The 7,261-nt window shown below is 42.0% G+C and overlaps 3 non-coding genes across 3 annotated transcripts; all 3 read right to left on the reverse strand.

The window, feature by feature from the left end:
- Positions 1 to 3,572: 3,572 nt before the first annotated feature.
- LOC116681471 (U5 spliceosomal RNA) lies at positions 3,573 to 3,688 on the reverse strand. Its single transcript, XR_004330026.1, has one exon. It is a non-coding gene; the product is annotated as a U5 spliceosomal RNA (small nuclear RNA).
- Positions 3,689 to 5,616: 1,928 nt separating this feature from the next.
- On the reverse strand, positions 5,617 to 5,688 carry trnae-uuc (transfer RNA glutamic acid (anticodon UUC)). The gene has a single exon. It is a non-coding gene; the product is annotated as a tRNA-Glu (tRNA).
- Positions 5,689 to 6,978: 1,290 nt separating this feature from the next.
- trnaq-cug (transfer RNA glutamine (anticodon CUG)) lies at positions 6,979 to 7,050 on the reverse strand. Its single transcript has one exon. It is a non-coding gene; the product is annotated as a tRNA-Gln (tRNA).
- Between the last annotated feature and the right edge of the window lie 211 nt (positions 7,051 to 7,261).

The raw sequence follows: 7,261 nt of genomic DNA on the forward strand, positions 1-7,261 counted from the left end.
CTCACCTACTGTTCTGATAACCTTTAACATTTTCAAGCATTAATTCTTTACAACTTTGTTGTGGAACTGTCCATCAATTACCAGAGGTGGAATTTTAGTATTTCACAGTCTGACCTGAATACTGAAGCCTGAAGTACACAGCAGGATATGAAGCAGGACTGCACTCTGAAGCCTGAAGTACACAGCAGGATATGAAGCAGGACTGCACTCTGAAGCCTGAAGTACACAGCAGGATATGAAGCAGGACTGCACTCTGGAGCCTAAAGTACACAGCAGGATATGAAGCAGGACTGCACTCTGGAGCCTGAAGTACACAGCAGGATATGAAGCAGGACTGCATTCTGAAGCCTGAAGTACACAGCAGGATATGAAGCAGGACTGCACTCTGGAGCCTGACGTACGCAGGATATGTAGCCAAACTGCACTCTGGAGCCTGAAGTACACAGCAGGATATGAAGCAGGACTGCACTCTGGAGCCTGAAGTACACAGCAGGATATGAAGCAGGACTGCACTCTGGAGCCTGAAGTACACAGCAGGATATGAAGCAGGACTGCACTCTGGAGCCTGAAGTACAAAAGTACTTATAGAAGTATGATGGAACACCGTGAAAATGTGTTTGCCTGGTAGACCAGCAGTAGAATTAACAAGAAACAGGAGCTTAACAGTTCGCTATTCACAGTCTCAATTTTTCTCTTCTCCGTTCGCGCTACCGTCCGCCAACTTCCGGTCCTGTATCTTGTAGCTTACCAAAATAAACTTGTTCGTACTGAACATACAAAAGGGGCAAAATACAACTCACTTTACTCATAAAGAACCCGAAATTCAGTGAACAATGTTTTACAATAATATGTAGAACTGAAACTTCCTAGCAATCGTAAGATTGCGAATATTAACTTCTGGTGTTGTCATGGCAACGATAAACATTTTGTCAGCGTCAGCTACAGAGCGGGACCAAGGCGACAGCTGCTACCCTGATTTTGGAGCCTCTCTGATCCAAGGGAACATGCTGGGGAAAAAAGAACATAAGGACTCCGGGGAATGACTCCCCAGAGGTAGGTTTGTAACAAGCATTTCTGGGACATGGATGCACATAAATGAAAAGATGGAAAGATAGAGGAGAGAGGAGCTCAGTGTATCAAAATAAGTCCCCAGCTGTCTAAAATTATTACAGCAAAACCAAGAGAGACAAGGTAAAGAGAGCTCCAGCCCGGCCGGGCTAGAACTCTCCCCAACCGGATCGGGCTGTATGCCAAGTCTCCCTTTAGTTCTATTATATTCTTGATTATATGATAGATAAATCTGAAAACTATGTGACTAACTACTACTCCCTAACAATATTCGATTCTATGCCCTAACTAGTGTATCAAAATAAGTCCCCAGCTGTCTAAAACTATTACAACAAAACCAAGAGAGCCGAGGTAAAGAGAGCTCCAGCCCGGCCGGGCTAGAACTCTCCCCAACCGGATCGGGCTGTATGCCAAGTCTCCCTTTAGTTCTAATATATTCTTGATTATATGATAGATAAATCTGAAAACTATGTGACTAACTACTACTCCCTAACAATATTCGATTCTATGCCCTAACTAGTGTATCAAAATAAGTCCCAAGCTGTCTAAAACTATTACTACAACAAAACCAAGAGAGACAAGGTAAAGAGAGCTCCAGCCCGGTCGGGCTAGAAACTCTCCCCAACCGGATCGGGCTGTATGCCAAGTCTCCCTTTAGTTATATTATATGATAGATAAATCTGAAAACTATGTGACTAACTACTACTCCCTAACAATATTCGATTCTATGCCCTAACTATAAGCTTTATCAAAAAGGAAAGTCTTAAGCCTACTCTTAAATGTGGAGACGGTGTCTGCCTCCCGGACCCAAACTGGAACCTGGTTCCACAGGAGAGGAACGCTCTGGCTCCCATTCTACTTTTGGAAAACCTGTTCTTGACTTGCCTTTTCCCACATCCTCTGTAGAGACTCTAGGAACCACAAGTAACCCTGCATTCTGGGAGCGTAGTGCTCTCGCAGGGTTGTAAGGTACTATTAGCTCTTTAAGATAAGATGGAGCCTGACCATGAAGAGCTTTGTAGGTGAGAAGAAGGATTTTAAATTCTATTCTAAATTTTACAGGAAGCCAATGCAGAGAAGCTAAAACAGGAGAAACGTGATCTCTTTTCCTGGTTCCCGTCAGAACACGTGCCGCAGCATTCTGGATCAGCTGAAGAGTTCTTATGGACTTTTCCGAGCAGCCTGATAATAAAGAATTGCAGTAATCCAACCTAGAAGTAACAAATGCATGGACTAATTTTTCTGCATCATTTTTAGACAGGATATTCCTGATTTTTGCAATATTACGTAGGTGAAAAAAGGCGATCCTTGAAATTTGCTTTAAGTGGGAATTAAAGGACAAGTCCTGATCAAAGATGACTCCAAGATTCTTCACAGTGGTGCTGGAGGCCAGGGTGATGCCATCCAGAGTAACTATATCTGTGGATAGTGCGTCACGGAGGTGCTTGGGTCCGAGAGCAATAACTTCAGTTTTATCTGAGTTTAACATTAGAAAATTACAGGTCATCCACAGTCATCCATCATCAACTGTTCGGGCTACTAGCGGCTTCATGTCGTTTCCAATATTGCACACTGTTACTTTAAAAAACAAGACAATATATATAACAAAAGTTTTTATTTAGCTTTTCAAGTAGCGCATAAAACCCTCCCAAACTTCCTGGTCTTCTTCCTCTGCACCCTGTGACAGTGTCCCCCCTGGCTCTGCTGGCCCAGATACATCCCACTCGTTGTCATAAGCCTCTCCGTGACTCTCATAAAGATTATAGAAGTCCAGCAGGTCAGAACCAGAGATCTCACCGGTCGGACATCGCCCACCAGACGGTCTGCGGCGGCGATTTTGCAAAGCGTGAATGCTCAGGAACACAAACAGTACACAGCAAACATATTTTGGTGTGTAATCATGGTTGCTAAAGTTCATGTACTTTATATAGCGTATAGTAAATACTGACTGCGACGCTGAACACATGCAAATGTTAGCTAACGTTACCAGGAAACTTAACTTACCCTTTTATGTCGACGTCTGAACTCCGTCGGAATTCCCAAACTCCCGTTTTTTTTAGCGGTGATTTTTGTTGCTTCCTTCAGCTTCTTTTGAAACAAAACATTTCTTTTGGCTGCGGCGAGTATACAACGTGCTATTGTGAGTCGCGCTGAAAATTACGTCATCACGCGTTGCTATGGTGACCAGCCACGCTGAGGCTTTGCTCAATCTGCAATGGAAAACGGACATAGAATGGGCCGAGCCGAGGCGAGCCGTTACCAGCAGTGGAAAAACGCCATAAGTCTCCAGTACCCTACTCTCTGACTAACTTTCCTTACTGTGTCTGGCCAATTTGTTTCCCACACCCTTCCCAATGAAATTTTTTGATCGGTCCTGGTCACAGTCAGGGGGAGTCCTGTTGTCTCAGTCGCTGTCCACGGCCCATGAAAATCGTCTTGCTTCTATTATTTAGCTGCTGTTAAGACTCTGAGTCTTGTTAAGGATAGTTCAAAGAAGTACAAAAGGCTCGGCCAAACAGCAAAGCTCACCAAAAATAGTTTCAACTCATCGGCGTTCCCCTCCAAGGAAGTCTTTAGTAAAAGGCGAAAGACTTGGCATTATGGAGAGAAACCAGAGTGAGTACAGCCGTCTGATCGAGAGCAGCCGAAAACCCTAGTGGACCCAGTCCAAACCATCGCGGTAAGCCTCACTGGGTGTCCAAACTAAAATGATAAGAGGCAACTTGGTAGACTCCTTACTGATGTTTGTATCTGTACTCACGATGCCCTTTTTTAAAAACGCCAGCCAATCACAAGTCTTGTGAACAATCAATGGTTGAGTTCACATAAAATATAGTTGCAAGGTCTACCAAATGTTTAACAATAAAGAGAAGTCTAAGTCTTTACAACCCGTAAACTGTTGGAACCTTGGTCCTTCCCTCAAAATGTGAATTACAGATTGTCCAGCAGAGCAGAGTGGCGCAGCGGAAGCGTGCTGGGCCCATAACCCAGAAGTCGATGGATCGAAACCATCCTCTGCTAATTCCTATAATTTGTATCAGTATCAAGTCTGTTAACATTTAATGTCTCCACCTGGTGAAGAGTAAACTTAATGCTTTAAGTTTATTTCAACCATAAAAATTCAATCTTGTGTGCTCATACCTGCCGTAACACCCATAAAAACTGGAGCGTAATACAATTACTACACTACAGTGCTTGTTGTGCTTTCTGATAGTCTGAGGTATAAAAGAGAGAGCATACTGCTTAGTTTGTGTCACAGGAGGTCTTAGTCTACCTCTACGTTCTATAACCCTACCAGTCAGATTACCACAGGAGGGAATATCTTTTGCAGCTCTTTTAAAGACTCTACCATAATACCTGCTGGAGATGCCAGGTCCTCATACATGTAAAGCATGAGCTCTACCACTGAGCTCCATCCCCTGAAGAATTTCAGATTTTTTTTTTCCTTTTTTCTGAGATAGACTTAGACTTATCTTTATTAATCCTTTTGGGATGACTCCCGAAAGGAAATTGAAATATCACTGAATAAAAGAAGAAACCTGGGTAAAACATATAATGTTAATGTTGTATATGGCTTCAAAACCTGTAAATGCAACGGCAGTGGCTGGAAGTCAAACCTGGGCAAAATGCTTGCACTGCTATGGTAGCGTAGTCGAAAAGTAACACACCTGTTGCCTTTCTGCTGGACAATAAAATGTTCACAGCAAATCTTGTAACACATCTGGGCATTGAGACTGAAAATAAACGCTAAGAGATACATTGGTGGAGACGGGTGGATTCCAGTACCAATGAGATAACACAATAGTGTTCATGTAGGCACATCTGCAATTTGGTATGCTGTGATGTGTCATTGGTTTGCTGGCACCGGTAAATAATGGCTTCCGGTGTCTGCAGGATTCAAATGTAAAAAAACCTATTCAGTTGAATTAGTAATACCAGACACGGGCAAATCTTAATGCACTTCCTATGTCTGTACATCCTCGTGGAGGCAGCTTGATATGCTCCCTTATTTCTACCATAACAGAGATCTAATATTTTATCAAACTGGGTTGGGATGAATGTCCGGTTCCATTCTAGTCACGGCCAGTCTCAAACACAATCTTGATCTCGGAGTTTTAAAGAGTTTCATGCGAGAAAAGGTTTTGCTCGCAGATATACGTGCTGCCAAAAAGTGTGCACATATCCATTGCGTGTTTTTTTATGTTAGGGTAGGTGTCATTTGGGAGGGCAGCGTAGGAGTGTACCAATGTATGTAACATTTTCATCAGTTGGCAGTGGTGGGATTTAAACCCACGCCTCCAGAGAGACTGGAGCCTTAATCCAGCGCCTTAGACCGCTCGGGCACACTACCTACAAGTATCACTTTCCCAAATCGTGACAAACACAAGGAACGTAACTAAAGGTATGCTTGTTAATGTTATTGGAACAAAACATTTGCAAGAGAAAACACATATTTCTTAGAATACCTAATTACATTTCTGATTTAATACAGGCCAATGTTAGAGATTGTACAGATCTTTCTGCAGACCTTCACCGGCTAAATACCTAGTCCCATACCGGGAGTTGAACCCGGGCCACCTGGGTGAAAACCAGGTATCCTAACCGCTAGACCATATGGGACTGACTACATATTAATAACAGGGATTTCATGAATCAAGTCATAGTGTGGCTTGAAACAGGCCTTCTCTTGAACGTGAATGAAAAAGCTTCTTAAGTAAGTTTTATATTGAAGCTTTTGAGTGTTCTTTAGGTTTTTATCTGCTTTAACTATTACCGGACAGCGGGGGCACGGAGCAGAGCAGAGTGGCCGTTAGGGAGGAATCCTCCTCCGTGTTCAGCTCCATTTAGAACTGGCGGTGAAAAACTTAACGTTGGAACTTTATGACGAATAGAAATGTTGACAGGTTGATTTCTGTTAATAACAAACACAACTATAGTCAATTGAAAAAGTAAATATATATATGAAAAGCCGTCATGGTTCATCTTTCCACTGTTCCTCCAACCACCACTCTGGTCTGGTTGGAAACTTAAGGATCTAAACTAAAAGGATGTTCCTATTAACTAAAAGGTCTATCTCTGTAGGGATCCATCCCATAATGTTGTCACACACTTAGAATAATAATCTGAGTCTGTCAGCAGCAACAAAATAACCTTTAGTGGACGCTGACTTTACCTTTAAATTAGGAGTTTAAACAGAGACACAACAGGAAGAATAAATCCATCAAATCAAGTCCCCAATAATCAGCACATGGCCTTGTTTTATTTCAGGTAGTTAGCATGGAGCTGTTCCACATTCCCAGACAAGTCAAGTCAATCATTGGCGTTATTCTACGAGTCAGATGAATAAATCAGCTGTTTGCTATTTGAGCTGCTCTGTTTCCTGCTGCTCCGTCATTCTTTAGTGTCCTCTGGAAACAGGTTGCTATCCTTTATGATTCCTTTGGATGACATCATCAGTGTCTTTGCTTTAGTCTGAAGAAACTCCAACAGATTTAAAACCACATGCAGTCACAGAAAAATACAACCAGGGAATAGAAAATGAAAATGAAATGAAATGAAAAGTCCCCAAAGTAGGAAAATATAATGTTAATCTACCAAACAACAATAACTGGAGAGCATCCAATTAAACATGGGCGACTTCCAGTATGTCAATAATGAAGACAGGGATGTTTGGACATATTACAGATTAATTTTTATTTGTATTTAACCTTTATTTAACCAGGTACAATCCCACTGAGCTACAGTAACTCTTCTTCCAGGGAGTCCTGGCAAGACAGGTGGCAATAAGTTTCATAATACATAAAAGTCAGGACAATGGTTCCATACTACACCACAAATCTCTATGGATACTACAACACAAACAAGACATTACAGTTAACTTAAGCTAATGCAGACATCCAACTTAAAATCAGGTTCCACTGAGATTTGAACTCAGATCACTGGATTCAGAGTCCAGAGTGCTAACCATTACACCATGGAACCTTTAGAAGTGTTGCAAGGGTTTGCAAGTCAAAAACAGGTTTTAAAGGACTTGCCACAGACAGTGAATACAGCAGTAGATATGTCTACTGTGTACAAACACATGGTAACTTCACATGTGTTGACAATAAAGATGCTCACAAAATACTGTACTTACCATTGAGTTTTTTGCGCACATTCATTTCCGCTTAAATACAAAGAATTGCTAAGTTCT

This window comes from Etheostoma spectabile, unplaced genomic scaffold (genome assembly GCF_008692095.1).
Source record: "Etheostoma spectabile isolate EspeVRDwgs_2016 unplaced genomic scaffold, UIUC_Espe_1.0 scaffold00018635, whole genome shotgun sequence".
Taxonomy (NCBI): Eukaryota; Metazoa; Chordata; class Actinopteri; order Perciformes; family Percidae; genus Etheostoma; species Etheostoma spectabile.